The sequence below is a fragment of the Ictidomys tridecemlineatus genome, chromosome 3 (genome assembly GCF_052094955.1).
Source record: "Ictidomys tridecemlineatus isolate mIctTri1 chromosome 3, mIctTri1.hap1, whole genome shotgun sequence".
Classification (NCBI taxonomy): domain Eukaryota; kingdom Metazoa; phylum Chordata; class Mammalia; order Rodentia; family Sciuridae; genus Ictidomys; species Ictidomys tridecemlineatus.
This window is the reverse complement of record NC_135479.1, coordinates 189669081-189690614: the sequence shown is the minus strand read 5'-3', so window position 1 is coordinate 189690614 and position 21534 is coordinate 189669081. Positions and strand designations below refer to the sequence as shown.

At 31.2% G+C, this 21534-nt stretch overlaps 1 protein-coding gene across 1 annotated transcript in view; it reads left to right on the top strand.

The window, feature by feature from the left end:
- The window catches only part of Robo2 (roundabout guidance receptor 2), a 1537051-nt gene that overhangs the window by 49057 nt on the left and 1466460 nt on the right, over positions 1–21534 (top strand). The gene's annotated exons all lie outside the window — the stretch shown is intronic.

Genomic DNA, 21534 nt, shown 5'->3' with positions numbered 1-21534 from the left:
TATTTAAAGTATTATATACCAAAAGAATATAAGTTCATTTTTAACTTGGATAGAGTTCCCCATAAAATAGTCATAATAGCAAAATAGCAACTAAAATAATGGTAAATCCAAAAGTTTAAAAATAAATAGTTTTAGACAAACAACTTTATTTTCATTTAATGTGGACTGATTTTCCTGGACTTTCATATAGACTTTATAATTTTTTTTAATCTGCAGTTGGAAAACATCATATAAATAAACATAGTTTGTAGCTACTATATCTGGAATTGAATCATGCCTCAACCATCCAATATTGAATAAATAATGTGCAGTCAGATCCCTGGAAAAAATAGAAAACGATCAGTTTCAGTGCTGTATTGTTTAATATATATTTATGTAAAGTGAAAAACACAAAAACTGATCACAAGCACTCAAGTCTTAGTGCCTACATCCTAATCCCCATTTTCTTTACTTACTCTCACAAATGATTAAAGCCCCTTGACTAAAAATCAGTGGTCAGCTCCGAACTTTATGTTGTAGAATTAAGGGATCTACATTTTCTTATTTAGTAACTTTTATCTCCTTATCTTCTTGAATTTATAGAGTTATATATTTTAGGGTCCAATTAATTTGACCTTAGTTTTCTGTAGATGGAAATTTATCAATATGCTGATGCTTATTGTCACTGATTTTGCTCCATAGAGTCATGTCTTTGATTTCTATGGGTGTGTGCACATAGAGACTTTATTTATTTATTTATTTGGTACCTATTGAATACGTGGGAGAAAAGAACAATTATTGCTGTGAGATAATATGCTAAACCTTAAGGAACATAACAATATCATTATTTAAACTTGGAACATCTTAAACTATCCTTTTTTTTTCTTGTTTTGTAAGTATCTCAAAATGAAATGACTGTCAGCAGGATGAGGCACATGCCAGTATACACTGCCAGCTTGAGATCGTTCTTATCCTAGGACTTTTTTAGAATTGTCTAAATGCCAATCTTGAGAAAAATCTCAGTTACTTGTAAAGTTTTTCTTTGTATGAAAGTGAATAAGGTATTTTGACTTGACTAGTAGAAGCATGTACATCAAAACTTCTTTTATAACTGAGGATAAGTGATTCCCTCTTTTCAAATAATCTTGATATCTCTTGGCTTATTATATGTATATATAATGTATATTATTTAGTCCAAAGTAAAAATAATTACATATTATAGAATCTATAAGAAATAAAAATACATCTAAAATTATAAACTAATGTATAGACTTTAGTGTAGCAAGTTGTGTGTTTCTGTATCCATGGGTGTGGTCCTCACTATACTCTTCACATACTTATTCACCTTATAGCTTGTTTTGAGGTCAAAGAGGTATCCAACTGGAAATAACATTGTTAGATTACTTGGAAGAATCTTGCATTTCCCACTATCTTAGTTACCTTGCATTAAAAAGCAAACTTATTTTTAGCATCTTTAAATAAATTATTAGAGTTAACATAAGTAAGATGGCAGAGAGTTTAAGGAATCACTTTAGTAAGTTGTCCATTTATGAAAGTGATTGGAGGTAGATATTAATGAAAGCAACATTTTAAATGCATAATTGCTCTGAAGCAATATTGACTTGAAGTGTCTTCGGTGCTCGCCAGGGTTCCTGGCATGTACAAAGTACTCTATTATAATATGTTGAATAATTTATTAAGATTTTAAAAAGTCTAAGAATAGCCTGAGTCTTACAAAATATAAGTATTATGTGAAATTTCCAAATATGCTAAAATGTAGGGTTGTTTTGTTTTAATGATCATGACAAAAGTTATGGATGCATGATCAGAGAAGCACCTAATTAGGATAATAGATACTAGTCAATATTTGTTGTCTTGTTTTTGTTTCATACTTGTAACAATAGCTTCTATTAGCCCAAGTCTTTAATGGTCAGCACTGTGGTATTTATTATTGTGTACATAGGCTTCAGTTGTGAGTGTATGCTTGTTATATTATTCCATTTTTCCTTTTTATCTTTTATCATTCTCTGGAATACTATAAAGCAGTTGTGAATTCCTCATTATTTTAAAAATTTTCATTTGTTATGAAAATTATGTATAAATTTAATTTGGATTACCTATATTTTGGTATGCATGCATATAATTTTGTTATACATACTTAGGGAATACTATATTATGTTTTGATATACATATACCTAATGAAATAATTACTACACTGAAGCAAATCAATATATCCATCAGTTTCTATAGCTCTCTTTTTCTTTGTAAATGTTTTGGATAAAAAAATTGAAAATCTACACTCAGGAAAGTTTTAGTATGTTGAGCGATTTTCTTAACTTCCCTCTCATGCTACACGTTAGATACCTTGACTCATTTATCCTATGTAAGTACAAGTTTGTATCATTTAAATTACTTCTCCCCATTTCCTTCCTGTGTTCAACCCTTGAAACCACCATTCTACTCTGTTTTTATGTATTCAATTTTGGGGGGATTCACCATATAAATGAGCAATATTTTTCTTTCTGTATCTTGTTCATTTCTTTTGGCATAATGTCCTCCTGACTTCATCCATGTTGTCACAAATGGCAGTATCTCCTTTCTCAAATATCTCCTTTCAAATATGTCTTACTAGATTTATATATACTGCCATTTCTTTAGCCATCCATCCTTTATGGACATTTAGGTTGTTTACCTAGCTTGGTTATTGCAAATATGCAGCTATAAACATTGGAAAGCGCATATCTCTAGAGGTGCGATTTTCTTTCCTTTGGATACATGTGTAGCCACAGAGGGATTACTTGGCCATATGGTGGTCTGCTGTTAAGGAAACTCCATACTCTATTCATAATGGGTACATCAGTTTAATACCCTTTTCTCCACAAGTTTGTCAACAGTTCTCTGTCTCTTTGTCTCTCTGTTTCTCTGCCTCTTAAATAATAAACAGAACCTAAGATGTGTGAGATAGTATCTCATTGTGTTTTGTTTGTTTGGTTTAGTTTGGTTTGGTACTGGAGATTGAACAAAGGGGCACTCAGCCACTCACCCACATCCCCAGCCCTATTTTTGTGTTTTATTTAGAGATAGGGTCCCATGAGTTGCTTAGTGCCTCACCATTGCTGAAGCTCACTTTGAACTCTCTGTCCTCCTGCTTCAGAGTTCTGAGCTACTGGGATTACAGGTGTGAGCCACCTCCAGGCCTTTATGATTTTGATTTGTATTTCTCTGATGTTGAGCATCTTTTCATATACCTGCTGAGCTTTTTTATGTCTTCTGCTGCAAAACCTCTACCCATGCCCTTTGCCCATTTTTAATTTTTTAATATTATTTGTGTGAGTTCCTTATATATTTTACATATTAACCCCTACTCAGATATATGGTTTTACTTTCTCTCAATCTATTAGCTGTTTTTAATTTGGATGATTATTTCCTTTGCTGCAATGGAGAATTTTAGTTTGACGTAGTCCCAAAAATGTTTAGTTTTGTTTTTATTGACTGAGCCTTTTGTGGGATGCCCAAATATCATTTTCAGTCCCAATATCATGGAGACTTTCCTCTGAGATTTCTTTTGGGGGATGTTACAGCTTCGCTTCTTATTTTTAGGCCTTTCATTCCATTTTGAGATGATTTTTATATTTGATTAAGCTAAAAATTCAGCATTTATTTATTTATTTTACATGTGGATAATAATAGGACAATTATTTCTCTACAAGGACCATTCCCAGTTATTTGACTAGATTTTTGCTAAGTAGCTCCTATTTTTCCTTCAAATATAAGCACAGTGCACCTTTCTTAGGAAGGCATTCCAGGGTTTCTTAGGGAAGCTTTAGTTGTTTTCTACTCATTCCCCACATAGCTTGTATTTTCTTGGTAACTCATAATTCTAACTTCAGGTGAAATATACAGTTCACAAGAATGTCAGTTTATCTTGTTCTATAACTTATGCTTGAAGCATAGGATAATCCTGGATCCATAATAGGAAACAATGGTTGAATTCAGTAAAAATCTGAAGCTCATGTTTATTTTTTTTGTTGAGATGAGGATACCCAGCATTTTCATGATAACGTTTTCAATGATATACAAGATATGCCAACACAGTGTCATTTCTATACAAAGTAAAGTGATTCAAAGAGTATATATTGTTTATTAGAATCATTTATGGTGGAAGGAAAGACAATTTTCTGAGGGATGTTTCTTCTAAATTCTGTCTGAAAGTTGATTGAAAGTAGAAAATTGAGTTTAGATTACATTACAAGACTAAATGTCTTTACTAAATTCACTGTGCAATCTTTAATCAAATAAGTTAATGCATTATTTCCAAGTTTAAAGTACATATTCTCTTCAATTGGAATGTTCATCCTAGAGGAAAATACATTTAATACTGTATTAATAATCTAATAATCTTGAATAATTTATTTTTGAATATTTACTACATGCTAACAAAAAAAATCTTTAGCCAAAATATTTTTAATCTTATTTTACAGTTTTGACCATATGTTAAAGACTTTTAATGGAGAATATTTAAAATATTCGTGTGACATGGAAAATATTTTCTTTCAATCAATGCTCTGTTTCCTTATATTTCCTCCTGCTTCAGGCATGGAAAAAAATGATGTAATTATGCCATCAAACAACTACATGCAATATATATCATTAAATTGGGATATTTAATGGAAAGGAATTAAAAAGATATTGGTATGAAATCATATTGATTGTATTTAGGAAAAAAAAAAAACTTGTCACACAGCCAGGTGCAGAGTCATATAACTGTAATTTCAGCAAATTGGAAGGCCTAAGCAGGAAGATCACAAGTTTGAGACCAGCTTCACTAACTTAGATCCTTGGCAACTTAGGGAGACATTAACTCAAAAGAAACTTGGGATGTAGCTCAGTAATAAAGTGCCCCTGGGGGGTTCAATTCCCAGTACTAATCCCCCACAAAAAAGATGGGGCCAGGGAGAAAACTTGTCATGCACATATAAATATCATAATCAGTTTTCATTTCTGAGTTCTCTAAGTATAATCCTAATGATTCAGCATGGTGACTTAGTAACATTTAAACAGAAAAATATACCACAATTTTGGAGCAAAAAAAAATAAAGCAAAAACAATACTTAAATCTTAGGCCAAAATCCTAGTTTCATTGCTGATGGTAAAATTGAATAAACAATTAAATATTCATTTCTCATTTTCTTTATCTGTGAAGCAGGCATAGTTGAACTCATTGCACTTTTTGTGAGAAAGACAGTTTTATGATAACTTAACTTTTAAACTGGTATTGTAATGGAAATTCACTTAAAATTAACTATTTTGAAATAAGAAATTCTAACAAATGTCATACATCTAATTTAGAAAATTTTAGGTTAATGTCCAAGGCATGGCAAAGTAAAGCATGTATACAGTGAAATATTAAAATTTTCATTTAAACTTAGAGATTCTTAATTTTTGCAGATGAAATATTCACAGGGGGGTCAATAAGTATTAGAAAATACATCCTTTAACCACTTTCATAGAAAACACTATATAACTGAAGAATCATACTTGCCTACTGTGTACATAAAGAAGATACCATCATAAAATAAATGATATAATTTTTTTCTCCTGATGCATTAAAATGAAGGCTTATTGCAGAGAAAATAAAAGCAAAAAATTTGTGCATATATCTGTGTGGCAAAATTTTAGATGAATCACTATCTTCCTTGTGGAAATAAGAAATGGTGCTAAGTCAACTATATTTCTTTTTTGTCCGTCTCCTGTGGGTCCCATAAATGCTTATTGAATAAATGTTTATGAAAAGACTATTTTAAGGAAGATACTTTCAGAACTAAAATTAAGACACACTCAGGCATCTGTAAGAAGGTTATGAAATATGTATAGAAGTGATCGATTAAAAAAAAAGCATGTTACATACCACATAATTGGTATACTGGATGTTTTGGCAGCCTGTTTCAAAGACTATTCTGAGTGTGGAGTCCTGGAAAATATTTTTGGCCGTATTTCAGGACATTGTTTCAATTGAGAAAACAGTAAGTGTGGGAGTAGGGCAGGTAAATTTGACTTCATGGAATAAGTAGTAAAAACAAAAAGACTATTTCTGAAAAATGAAGGATTATTTTTCTCTTGAGAGAAAAATTGTATTTGTGCTGCCAGTTTGACCTGCCACTCCTTTATAAGCAAATTCTAAAGACCTGACATACCTGATTATGTTAGGGATTATATAGATGGGACTTCAATGTTGAAGACACTTAGGGACTATCAAATTTTCTTGAAATCAAATCATTTAGACCAGTGAATCTCAAAGTGTGGTTCTGGGATCAGTATTAATGTTGTATTGACACATAAAATCTCAGATCCTTGACAGAATCTACTGATTCTGATTCAGGAGATAGACCCTGGTACTGTTTTATAATAGGTCCTGTGGGTAACTCTATTGCACACTGCAGTAGGAGAATCACTGCTGTTTGCTATAAGCAAGCAACCAGAGCCTCTATGAGGCAACTTGTTAAGTGTGGCTTCGGATAGGAGCACACCTTGTTCATCCTATCTAACATGCAGCTTTGTTAATGGCATTATCAGCATAGGATTGTTAAATATATATGCATATACAAAAGACTAAAAGTTAATTCATCAAGAGAATGCAAAAAGCTGATCATCTCCCACTGGATGACTTATGAGTAATTATTCAGATGACTGGATGACTTATGGATAATTTTTTATGTATAGCATAGTATTTTTGAGTCTTTCTAGATTTACAACTTCACATTAATCTTGAACCCATTCATATGTAATAATGTGAATTTAAGTAATTGAGCCTTCTGAAATTTGTCTATTTGTTTATAAACAAATAAAATAGCATTTAACTAAGACATAAGTGAGATAAATTACATATAGGGGTCAAAAGATATTCAGTGTTATAAATAATTCTAATTCTATAGGGTAAAAATGTTTTGATTTCATAAAAGTATAAAAAATTGTTATTTAGGTGAATGCTCATAAGATATTGGACTGTAAATATGTTTATAATAATAAATTCTGCAATAAAAGTGGGCTGGGAATATAACTCAGTGTTAGAGTACTTTCTCAGCATGTTTAAAAGGCCCTAAGTTTGATCCTTTGTACCTTAAAAAATAAGTGGCAGCATGAAGTAAATAATATTTTACATTCAGTGTGCGAGAGTAATACAAATTACAAGATGCTTGTAAAAGAACCAGGGTGAGAGTGGTTCAGAGGAAGGTCAATTTGCATTTCATGATAGTACAGAATATTTCATGGAGGTAAATTCAGTGTCATTTCTTAAAGAAAATAGCCTGAGCTCTAGGGAAAGACTAATTGTGTTAGTATACACTAAGACTGAGAGCAAGCATATTTAAATGCTGATACATGGTCTGTGAAAAGCAGGAAAATAGAAGTGTTCTGGAGGCAATATGTAGACCCGTGGCCATTTATGATGTTAGATACATTTGTGTTTGACATTTCAATGATCAGTCTAGAAAGGTTGAATCTCGGCTAATCTATCTGGGGATTTGATTACTGGGGCTAAGGAATCTTCTATTGAAGTGTGAGAACAGATCTGGGCTCTTAGGAGGACTAACCTGGCAATCATGTGTGTATGTTTAGATTATACAAAGCCTATAAATTCAGCAACTAAAAAGAGGACAGTGAAGGAGAGTAAGAGAAGAGAGAGATAATAAGAACTTGTGGGTAAGGGGTGAGAGAAGAGAGAAAAGTGGGTAGAATTTATTACATAAATGTGAAGGTAGGGAAAAATAGTAGCCAAATGATGTCTGGGAAAATGAAAATTTTGGAAAACAGGGGATATAGGAAAGGGAGCTAACTTTATAGAGAGAGTGTTAACATTTGATTTTAGATAAATTTGAAATGACAGCAGGACATGAGAATAAAAGTAGCTTTGCAGCAGATGGAAATGTTGATATGTAGTTCTAGATGGAGTAGACTGAATCATTAAATAAAAATAATATTCCAGATCTTTGGTGGGGTGAGGAGAATGTGAATATCTAAGAGGCAGAAGAATAACCTGAAGTTCTCAGCATTAGAGAAAAAGTAGTAAAAGAGAACCAATAAAGATGATGGGAGTGGGATGATAAGAAGTTAAGCTGGAGTACAGTCAGGAGGAGAAAAGTCATGGTCATATGGTTGTATACCATGAATCTGGTGCAGGAGGAAGGACTCTATTTTATTTTTTTGCTTGTTTGTTTTTTGGTAGTGGAAAATTATAAGAGTAATATGTGATGGAGACTTAATATGTGATGGAGACTATCAGATACTTCAAAGAACTCATAAATTGCTAAATTATAAGACCTTTGGGTTTGGCCATTATGAATTCATTATGTTTGCAAAACATAATGTACTTGATGAATGCAAATACAAAGGGTACAAGATTGTAGAAGAATTTTCAACATGAGAAAATAGATTCAGGAACTTGGTAGATGTAAAATATAGAATGTGGAAAGTGTGCAGAAGTGTGCAGAAACAGCAAATGAGTTCAAAAAAATATTTGTTTCAGAGGCAATCAGATACAAAGAGAAATCACATTTGCTGTTGCAATTTTTGTCACTGTGACAAAAGAAAAGAGTACATACCCAGTGTTTAGAATGATAGATTCATTTGAAGAACTGAGAATAGATGATTTTTGAAGTTGGTACTATTTGGGGATTAAATCCATTAATTTAAAAAAAATTATCCCAAATTAATGGTACCAATGGTAGTAATGAAGAAAATAATTTTGCAATTTATAACACTCCCAATCATTCTGTACTATCATGAAATGCAAATCGACCCTCCTCTGAACCACTCTCACACTGGTTCTTTTACAAGCATCCTGTATTTTTATTACTCACATATTGAATGTAAAATATTATTTACTTCATGTTGCCACTTATTTTGTTTTTATTTTTAAGGTACAAAGGATCAAACCCAGGGCCTTGCATATGTTGAGAAAGTACTCTAACACTGAGTTATATTCCCAGCCCACTTTTATTGTATTCTAATTCATATGAAACTTTGGCAAAACAATGTTTTAATTTTACTGTGGCAGCAATAATTCTATTAGGTAAGTGTTTACAATATATTTAACTATTTGAGTTTAACTTCTCAAATTAGTTTTTGAAAACCTTACCTAGTTTTATATATCTATTGTGTTTCTAGTATTTTTGAGAGATTAAAATATATAGATATATTTGCTTTCAGTAACTTTGTACACTTAATTTTTATTTATACTTATTCTATAGCAACAGGAAGACCCTTGATTTTTTTCTATAAAACATATGCAGATGTTTTTATAAAGATGATTTTTCTAAACTTTTTATACAAACAGTACAATTTTTTTTATTAAAAAATTTTGTTTTTATCCAGATGAGATTTCTGAAACACTGAACTATTTTAAGATTCACATTGAATATTTTAAGTTTGAAAGAAACTATTTTGGGATTAGAATTGGACAGATGTAAACTATTTGGCACATATCTGAAGAACTATCACCATCATAGATTAATTTGTTTTCAAACTGAGTACAATAAACAAATACTGGCAAGTTGGGTAAATAAAATGTAGCATACATAAAAATTTAATTAAAGAATATTTATAACAACTTAATAGTGTTTGAATTTTGCTTAGATATTTTGGAAAAATCTAAATTTTAATTTTAATCATATTTCTATAAAAATAAATAGTCGATATGAAATATTTGCATATTAGAACAGTTTTTCTAATAATAAATTTCAGAAATCTATTTAGATCATTTTAAATTGTTTAATTTATTTCTCATTTTTCCACATTTAATATTTTTCTAGTATTCATCTACTATTATAATTTTGTTTTCAGTAATGTTGCTCAATATCAACAGTTATGACATGAGTTAAAAATGTGGTTGAAAGAAATCTTACGAAAATTACCATCCTCTCTGACTTATTCTCCTTGATAAAGAGGACACGCTAAAATGATTATACAGGATTTAATCATAGATTATATGTGGATCTGTGGTGTATAGTTAATTTGCATAACATAAGCATGAAAATTCCATCTGGCTATAATTTGGAGAGAGAATTAATCTGATTTCTATATAACTAGGGAGACTTTTTCTGGTTAAATGAAAACTGGAGTTTGTTCTCTTCCTACCTTTAAAAAAAAGGGGGGGGCATGAAATTCCAGTTGATGCTACATGTTATGGTTTACATTTGAGGTGTCCCCAAAGACAATGCAAGAAAGTTTAGAGGTAAAATTATTGGGTTACAAGAGCCTTAACCGAATCAGTAAATTAATCCCTTGATAGGGATTAACTGAGTGATAACTGTAAACCAATAGGGTGTGGTCAAAGGAGATAGATCCCTCTAGACATGCCTTTGGGTTTATAATTTGTCCTTGTTGAGCAGAGTTCTCTCTGCTTCCTGATATGTCCCCAGCTGCTTTCCTCTGACACACTCTTCCACCCTAATATTCTGCTTCACTTTAAGCCCCAAGGAATGGAGTCAGCCATCTATGGACTAAAACCTCTGAAAGCATGAATCCCCAAATGAAACTTTTCCTCCTCTGCAATTATTCTTGTCAAGTCTTTGAAAAGCAGAAAAAAATTAATAAAATAAAATACCAACTGACTGAAACACTGTGCGATTCTGAAAATCAGGATTGAGCAGAAACTGAGAGCATCTAAAGCACAAGCATCATTGGCAGAGTAATAGAATTTAAAAATTTTTATGGACGTGGAATATATTTGCATGTAGATTCATGTGTAAATGTACTGGTCCATGAATTCACAAACTGAACACACCCATGTTGCTAGTAGTCAAATCAGGAAATCTTACCAGTGCCCAAGAGCTGGTTTAATTGATACCTCTGAATCTTCATTGGGAACATGGAGATTTCTCAGTATCTCTACAAATTGGAATCGCAGAAACAAATATACCAAAACAAACAGACCTAAAAAACTACACATTTCTATATGTATATGCTGTATGACTCATTAACTTAGAAAATATACATGTTTTAAAAAAAGAGGCACTGTAATGTTTGTGGTAGACACACACTGGGAACCACTCAAATACAATGAAAAACAAATAAATTAATATTGCATTTTCAAGGAGTGTGATACTATCAAGCAGTTAGAATGAGATACAATCACATGTAATATGAATGAGTTTCAAAAATATAATATTAAGAGGCCAAACACAAAAATTACATTATATATAATTCCATAGACAGTATTGAAAGCTGATAGATCTTCTGGGAATGATATAACAATGTGACTATTGGCTACAGAGGTGGGTCCAGTTTGTGGAATTTGTGGAGAGGTTTACTTATGTACATTTTTCTGCAAATATATTACTTGTTTATAAAACTCAAATTTGAGCTGTTAGAAATATACAATGAGGATATTCAATAATTCACATTATTGTTTCCATTGTGACACAGACCATATGAGACATAAGCTATGTAATATACAGAATAGGAACTAGAAATGATAAAGATTCATAAAGAACAACAGAGAGGACAAACCTTATGACTTGCAGGGGCACATGCTTCTTGGCCACATATATGTGGAAAGAGTTCCTGCACACCAGAAAATGGATAACTTAGCCTAGGTATCCTAAATTATTCCTGCTTTTTTTATAGTGTGATGCATTAAATAACTCTTTCACGTACTATTAAAGCATTGTTAAATATCTTTGTGCATTTAATAGTACAATATTCCTAATAGAAAGTGTTTCAGAACACCATGGCAAGAAGCAACAAATCAAAGGTTTAATGAGGCTAATTCATGCCTGTTTTTCCTCTGATAAAGGTACCTGGGAGCACAGAACAAACTTGATACAACCTGAAAACAGGTTAGAAGAAAGGTCTATGCATGCACTAAACTGAGAGTGGAGTGATGAACTTGAAATATATACATACTTTTCATGGTCTCTTCTTGATGGAATTAATGGCTACAAACTACTTATAGGAAATATATAAAGGCCAAATCTTTACATGTAGAAGGATGAAGTTGTATCTTTGCACTTTTTTTTCAGTTGATTAGACAATCTTTTCCTACCCCACAAAGTCGAAACTCCTTCATTTTGAAAAGGCTTAAAAAAACTTTTCTACCACTAGCAACTCTCTATACCATATTATATACTGAACAGACTGAGTATTTGGGTTTCCTTAAAATTCAAGAAGGTAAGCTCATTTCAACAAATGAGTAGGGGTATGCTAGTTGCAATTTAATTAGGATTGATGAATATGCATGATAAAGACATTTAGAAAGAGTGAAATTGTCATATTGATACATACAGTTCAGCATGTACTTTGGACTTTTTAAAAAAGATCTAAGGTTACAGTGACAATAATGGATCCCATTTCATATTTTTTTTTGCAATTGGTTATTTCTAATTTTACAATATTTTTAGTAAATGAGACATTCTTCTATACAAGAATGATTCTGAAAGTGGTGAGCTTATTATTGTAACTTTAAAATCATTTTCTCATTGAATTTATCAATTTAGAGATGTTATTCTATAACCAACATTGTATAAAGATGACTGTAACAAAGAGGAAGTTAAAAAGCCTAGCACATAATACACCATTAGTTGAAATAGGTCCCATTTTTTTAAAAGAAAATATATTGGTATATATAAAAAGAGTTTGTAAAGCTATAACAAGATAAGCAATGCAGCTGTCTTCATACACTAAAATTTACTATCATAAACAGAACTGTAGCTTAGAGAAAGAGCTGAATTTGAATCCATTTCTTCACTTAAAAATAGGTTGGCTTTGTTTAAATTATTTCTCTTCTTTGTTTTTTATATGTCTAATGATATAATGATGGGCTCTCTTGTTTTGTAGTGAAACCAATTCTTTAAAATCAGTACATACAATATAAGAAATACAATAAGCATTATTATTATCCTCCTATGTTTTTGTGAGATGGCATTTGAAATAGTAAACAACTTTTTTTCCATTTTTACTTTAATGTGCAATTAAAATCTCTTAACTTTTAGCTACATTTTATTAAAACAAAATGTGTACATCATTAAAATACAGCAAAATTAGGAAATTTAGATGAACTGAAGCCAAATTTTAAGCAATAAAAATCCATTTAAAATTTTTAAAAACAGGTATTTAGTTACTAAGAAATGTTTGGTATGCAGTGCCTTAATCTAGATTAACCCTTAAGACTTCATGCTCAGTCTTTATTCTCAACAGCAGTAAAATGCACTGTTGAAGTAAAGGCACATAAAAGTTCCATGACACCTTTGACACTAACAAAAACCCCAAGTGTGAAGACTATACAAACTAAAAGGAGAAGTTAGTTAGGCAAAATAAGGTTTTGCTATAAAAAAAAAGTCAGAGAACATTGCTAACCTGCAGCAAATGCCATGTAGGCTGAATACTAAATGAAAGCACACAGGTTTCTTCTTTCCTGATGGGGCACCCTCCACTATGAGACCATGCCTGAGTTAGTCTCCTAGGGGAGAAGAAACCTACAGAGCAGAGGAGAAGTCTCTCAAGTGAGGCCAAATTAGGTCTCCCAGCACTTCCTTGACCAGCCAGCTGAACACACATGAAAATGGAAGATCACCTTACATTAAACTAAATGTGGATCTTTGTGAAATAATGGTGGTTTAAGCTACCAGATTTATGGATGATATTGTTATATGGAAGTATTTCAAAAGTAAATGACAAAATAGTGTACTGAATAATAATTACATAGTAATGAATATTTCTGAGAATGAATTCCTGTGACCCTCCCATTTTGGGAGGCCAAACATATTAGGAGGATTTGGCTAAGGCAAATGAAAAGAAGTGGCAGAAGAGGAAAGAGAAGAATCAAGAAAGAGTGAATGATATTTGGATAATAATTCAGGGGAAGATTTATATTCGGATATTTCAAGGATAGTATTTCAATTGGGTCAGGTCATTTTTGAAGATAAATTCAATCATGTGAGAGCATGGAAGGTACACTGGCTTTAGTTTAGAGTAGTTACCTTGGTGAAAGCAATTAAATAGGTTTCTGTGGAATAGGTAAATGAAGATTTACTAGGAAAATGGGATTGAGAACCAGAGCTGATATAAAAGAGGCAAAAGTAGAGATAAAACTTTCAAGAAAAGTTCTTATAAAGATGAGAGAGTCATGGAACAGTAATTAGAGATGGATAAAGGAATGAATAAAACATTTTAATATGGGAATATGCATATACAACATATATAGATAGGGTAATGGATTTGTATATATACTTTTACAGTAATTATCATGTCTAAAGTAAACAGTGGGGATACTGGTACCATTTATTTGCCTAGACAATAGAGAATAGGACTCAAAAGTTCAAGTTGAGATAGGTACACTGTATGGTTCTGGAATTCTCAATGTGGGTGAGTTTGTCCAATAGGGGACTATAAATAGAAAATAGTTCTGATTATAGATCCTTTTGTGGTCTCATCTAATGAGAGAATATGGAAAATCTCTTTTGGTATACAATGAAGAATTAATAATGAAGACTTGGGACAGAGCATGCATTAAAATGCCTCATCTATTAAGTATACAAAACAGATTCTTCTCACCCTCTGTCAACTTGCCTTCTGCAAATTCTGTATCAACTGATCCTTTTAATTAACCTTAGAGTCCTGAACATCAAATCATGTTCATTAGCTTATTCTTTACTTGTTAAGCCTTGGAAGTAATGTATTATCCCTAGATTATTGTTCTCTTTCATAGTATAAAATCTTTAGAGATAATGTTGATATCCTATAGTACAATATTGGGAATATATGCTATTTAATTCTATCTTGAATTGCATAGCATTTTCCCATAATTTTAAAATAAATTCTATTTCTTAAAAATATATGTTGGAGCCTTGGAGAAGATTATAAATACTAAATTACGATAATAATAAGCATTAAAATTAAATATCAGCAACGATTTTTAAATTTTATGTGCTTGTCAAACACATGCAGCAGCTATTTTGGTTACCATCAATTGGATGAAAATTAGTATCAATTGAAGTATTCTTTCTAAATTTCCAAATTAATATTGGGAATTAATCTAAGTCTTTGCCAACCTTAGATTTAAAATTTTACAAAGTGCTTACATTTCTTTTATCAAATGAGACTCAGAAATTCTAAAATGTATAATCTTTAGAAAACACAGAACTTACTTTACATGAGGAGCCTCACTCTTTTTTGCTCTGAGGGCAATGTCAGTCTATGATGAAAGAACAAACTTCAGCACTTTGAGGGTTTACAGATCAATCCATTGTTATTCAGTCCACTAGCATTCTATACAAGCCTTTGTGAAGTTATTTTAATTTGATGTTCAGTTGGTGCCAAATGTACCTGATTAATTTTTTTCTCTGCCCAGTATACATTGTTATTACCCTTGAATGTACAAAAACTCATGTGACAGTAAAAATGACTGAGATATGTCAAATGGTACTCATATTTTTGAGCATATTCTATGTTTCTTTATTTGAAGATATACAAAGCTGAATTACACTCAATTGCTGTATAAATTGTATAAACACAAACAATAATAACTTAGAAGTCTAAAGCATCACTGTTCACCTAAACTGGAAAAGGATCTGGCTAAACATGTGCATTTCTGACTTCAAAAATCCCTAGTGTCTTGTGTGTTTGTCTTGACTCTCCTTGGTTTTCTAACAATGGCTATTCTCCCCCTACTTCTCTCATAATTTTCAGGAAGATAAGCTCTGAAGTGTAGGGACAAAATTATTAATGAGATAAAAAACAATAAGACCATATTACAGGATATTCATTGACATGAAGATAAATTAGTATTTATATTTTTGTTTTATATAGAAAACATTGGGGGATTTTTTTTCACATGGCCAGTATTTAAATAAAATACTTGTTGTGCTAGAAATAAGATGGCTAATAATTTTGATTAATAATAACATGAAAACTAGCCCAAATATTAGCTAAGCCTTTCATTTTAATATTAGAAATTAATGAACATATTATATTAGCATATTGTAACTTCTTATGTAGAGTATACAATCAATGAAGAAAAGGGCAACGTGTTCTTAGCAAAATCTTACATAAAGCCAGCCTCTCAGAGATGAATAATTTGGTGAATAAATTCCATAATTTTTTATAATTTTATTCAAATGTTGCTCTGAAACCTAACTGCTGAAAGACTTGGAATTACTTTAGGAATTAATTACTAAACTATTCAGTTTCTTAGAGTCCCCGTGTATACAAAGAAATGTATCCTCTACATCACAGGGTTTTTTGAAGATTAAAATGTAATCCACAGTCATTAAAGACAGTTTTAATTACAAAGAGTTCATTAAACAATGTTAGTTTTTCACTCATTTGAAATAATTGCTCACATGTATGAACATGTATGAATGGGGGATATGAGTTACATTTATATAAATGATTTATTGTATGTGAATACTTCAATTAAAGAGTAAATATTATAATTTTCTTGCAAAATAAGTCTTTTAATTCTTAAAATTTAAGTCAATTTAGTTCAAGAATATGGATTCCAGAGTTCTATTAAGTGACATTTGTAATTTCAATCTCAACTTTGTATTCTGCATCATAGATCACTGGTGGTACCTTCCTTCTAGGAAGAATGAAAAGTTTTATAACACTTTTGACACTTGCTATGGAAGTTGCCTGCTGATCACCTTTCAACCTTGCCAGCAAATCCAATCAGCTTAAGAGCATTTTAATGTACCTATGTGAGTCCTCAGAATTTAAGATTAGGAGAAAGAGCAGGTCTTATGACCTTCATAAGTGGTATTCAAAGGTTACTCTAGAAATGATAGAATTAGCTTAATTTAAGCTGCAATTTGATGGAAATGTTTTCTAGCTTAAAATCAAATCCACTCACTAGCGCCCACAATGTGAGGAAGGTTACATGCTGTGCATTTCTAATGCAATAGAAATGCAATGGAGTCAAACAAAATCATTTTGTCATCAGTAATCAGGAAAAGGTTGCCCTAGATGTTTTAGATTCCAATTTTTAATTTAACAAGAAAGCTTAAGTGTACAGTAGTGTAGCATACACACAACTCAGCTCTTTTTGCTTAGGAAAAAAAAAGTGCAATATTTTACTTCCTCTGACCTTGAGTCAAAAGCTTTAGAAGTAGATGAAGAATTTGATTCTGACTGGATTGGGAGTGAACTTAAAGGAAGAGAGGGAAGAGCTGCTTTTAACATTACCAGATGGTAATTTTTACTAGTTGGCAGTGAACTGAAAAGCACATTTTCTGAAAGGAAAGTATACATTATAGACTGGCACAAGGAAATGTGCAAAAGCATCCAAAAATAGATAAAATATTCTTTAGCTTTGAAGTAAAGTTATGAAAAAATCATATAGTGAATGGTTTCTTTAGGCTAAAGATTGTAGTGAGGCTATAATCAGAGGTCCTCTAGGTTTTGAGATGATAATATCTAACATCTAGTGTCATAGCCTCTAATAGTTGCTCTGTCCTCCTTATCTGCTAATTCCAGGTTAAATAAAAGGGTATGTATAATAATTTAATAGTAACTGCTTATTTTACTGAAACTTCTGTTGTTAACTCAAACTCTAGATTTCCCAACTAATTTAAAATTTTTTTTCAATTCTTTCATTTGTTCTTTAGTTATATATAACAGTAGAATCTATTTTGATGTATTTATACAAGCACGGAATATATCTTATTCTAATCATGATCCCAGTCTTGTGGATGTGCATAATGGTGAGATTCACTGTGGTATATTCATATATGTACATAGGAAAGTTAGGTCAGATTCATTCCTCTGTCTTTCCTATTCCCATCCCTCCTTCCCTTCATCCCCTTTTGTCTAATCACTGAACTTCTATCCACCTCTCTTGTTGTGTGTTAGCATCCACACAGCAGACAGAACATTCAACCATTGTTTTTTTTGGGATTGACATATTTCATTTAGCATGATAGTCTCCACATCCATCCATTTACTTGCAAAATGTCATAAAAGCCATGAAGAAAAATGATAAGAAATACTCCATTGTGTATATATACCACTTTTTTTCTTTATGCATCCATCTGTCGATGAGCTCTAGGTTGGTTCTTTAGCTTAGCTATTGTGAATTGTGCTGCAGTAAACATTGATTGATGTTTTATATCAACTAAAATACATTCATAACCTAGAATACACATATTGAACTTTAATAAGTTCTTTATTGAATTTTTTGGTTCTCTTTGCATATCAGTAGAGTTGAAAGGATAATACCTGGAAACCACAAAAACTCAAGTGAAGATATTTCATAAAACATATATTTAATTGCTTATTAACAGTTATTCTCTGTAGTTGATTTTTTAATACTTAATTATTTTGCATGTAGCAACTTTATTAGACACAATTACTCTGCATTATCCTTTGATCATTGGTATGGTGAATTCTATAGGCTCTTTTAAAACTGTAATAATATGTAACCCTTTTAGTAGTGGAATATCTGAATACTTTTCTCTGAAAATGACTGAAACATTATTTCAATATACCACTGGAAGTTAAAATTAGAACACTGACACTTTGTTGAAGACTATCTGCAAGAATTTTATAATTTCGAACAGGTACAATATGTTCTTTGAAGATTCATGGATGACAGTAGAAGAGTGTTAAGTAATTAAGTAGCCACATATGCACTATTTTTTGAGTGGAGTTATCAAACAATTATTAAGTTGATTTCTACTTTAGTTTTTGCAATAGTCAGTTTGATAAAAGTTAAATGCCCATCATAATTTATTATTATTTTTTAAATTGCAATAAACACAATATTTCTTCTTTATATAATGTTGTCAGAGGCATGATTGGAAAATATAACACAGATTAGGATCTCTAGATAAAATAATATCTAACATTCAAGACAAGAACTGAGAGAACTTGCATATTTAGTACTATGACAAGTATTTTTAAATAAATTTTAATTATACTTTTACATTTTTGTTTATAGCCTTTGATCCTGAAATAAATGCCACTTATTTATTAACAGCCCAGTAAGGTAAAACCAGTAATTAAAAAGAGCCAGTTTTTCTGCATCCAATGTATTAGAAATGTTTTAAATATGTAGGAATAAATATTGTATATGTGTTCACATATTTAATTCTCACAAGAAATTTTTGAGGGAGAAGTTAACTATCAGGGCCAATCCTAAACTGATAACAGATTTGCTTTATGTCATGTACATTTTATCATGCAACCATCATCACCATCAATCTGCAGAACTCTTATCTTGTTAATCTTGTTAAACTGAAACAATATACTCCTTAAAAAAAAAAAGCTCCTCATTCCCCTTCCTCCCAGCCCCCGGAAAGCATCATTCTTTGTTCTGGCACTGATTTTGACTACTCTAAATACTCACAAAAATTATATAATATTTGTCTTTGACTTATTTAACGAAACATAGTGTCCTTAAGCTCCATTCTTGTTGTAGCAAACATCAGAATTTCATTCCCTTTTAAGTCTGAATGATATTCCTTAATATATGCAACATTTTGTTGATCTATTCATCCTGTGATGGAAAACTATATTGGTTCTACATTTCAGCTATCATAAATTATACTTTTATGAATGTATGTGTATGAATATGATTCCATACTTTAAATTATTTTGGATATAGATCAAAAAGTGGAATTGCTGCCTGTTGTGGTAATTCTACTACTTTTTAAAATTATTTCTTCTTTTTAGATGACAGTAGAATGTATTATACATATTATACATATGTGGAGTGTAACTTATAATTATGATCCCATTCTTGTGGTTGTAGATGATGTGGAGTTACAATGGTTTTGTATTCAAATATGAACATAGGAAAGTTATGTGTGATTCATTCTACTGTCTATCCCTCGTCTCTTTGCTTCATTCCTTTTTGTCTAATACACTGAACTTCTTTTAAGTTTTTGAGAAAATATCATAATGTTTTCCACAATGACCACAGAATTTTCTATATTCATAAATAATACACAAAGTTTCAATTTTTTTACACTTTTACCCATAATTGGTTATTTTCTGTAACTTATGTTTTTATTTATTTGGTTTTAGTAGCTATCCTAATAGGCATGGTGTGGTATGTCATTACATTTCCTTGATGAATAATTATGTTGAACATCTTTTCATGTGCTTATTGACCAATTGTATTATTTTTTCATTTTAAAGGTCTATGCAAATCCTTTGCTCATTTTTAATTTAATTATTTGTTTGATTTGTTTCTATTGGGTTTTGGAATTCTTTATGTGTTCTGGATGTTGATCCCTTGTCAGATATATAATTTTCTCTCATTCTGGGGAATTTTATTTTGTCAAAAGTATTATTAGATATACATTTTTTAATGTGAAACCATCCTCACTGAAATATACAACCTTCGTTTGTATAAGTTCAATTCATTATATTTATTTATTTATTTATTCATTCATGGCTGGTTTTTTTTGTGTCACATCCAAGAAATCATTGTCAAATTCAATGTTATGTAGCTTTTGCTTTTAAGTTTTGTTCTAAGTGTTTAATAGCTTTTTCTTTGTCTATATTTAGGTCTTTGATCCATTTGAGTTAATTTTTATTTTTATTCATTGATATTTGCTTGGTATTAAGGGTCAGTTTTCATCCTTTTGCATGTGAATTTCCAATTTTTACCACTACTATCATTTGTTATTGATATAAAGAACTATTCTTCCCTCATTGAATGGTCTTGGTCTCCTTGTCAAATACCACTGGTCAATATCTGGGCTCTCTAAAAATTTCATTTGTTTATAGATCTGTCTTTTGCCAGGACATAATTTTTTGGTGGAATTTGAATAAATGTAAAAAAAGGTTCAGCTTGGGAAAAAGGATTATGTGATGCCCACTCACATTGGTTAAATGGGAATCTTCTTTACTCGGTTTTTAATTCAAACTTTAATCTCTTCTGAAAACACCCTCATAGACAACCAGAGATGACACTTTTCCAGCTACCTAGGCACCCTTTAGTTCATTCAAGTTGACAGATGACATTAACTATCACATAATGAAGACAAATGCGAAGAAAAATGGATGTGTGTGTATATGTGCCTGTGTTTAAAAGTGTGGACTTTTCACTGGACTCTGACTTTCCTTCATAGCACACATTTGCTTGACCTTTGAGAATTCATTTCTCTCTTTCTATTGTTCATAGTATGTTTTTGTGTCTCCTTGTTTTGCATAACAGATTTACTTACCCTTTAGTACTTATTCTTCCTATGCCATAATCACCAATTATTTCAGGTTATATATTCTATCACATGCAATAACTGATTAAATTTTGCATTTGATTTTTCTCTAATTTGTGTCACTGAGGATGTGGGTGCTGTTTTTTGGTAGAAATGAAGTTGTTTTAAAACACCTACTTTTATTTTTCAAACATTTTATCTCAAATAAAGCATAATTAAATATATAAATACTTAGGATATAGTCTATCTAAAAAAAGCATCTTTTCCAGTCAGGCCATCTGCTCAGAAATATGTTTTTTTTTTGTTGTTGTTGTTTTTACAAAAGTCATTTTCCTAACCTCATATTCTCTAAAAAGGAGCCCAATAAATGTACATTTAAAACAGTTGATAGAGGTATTCT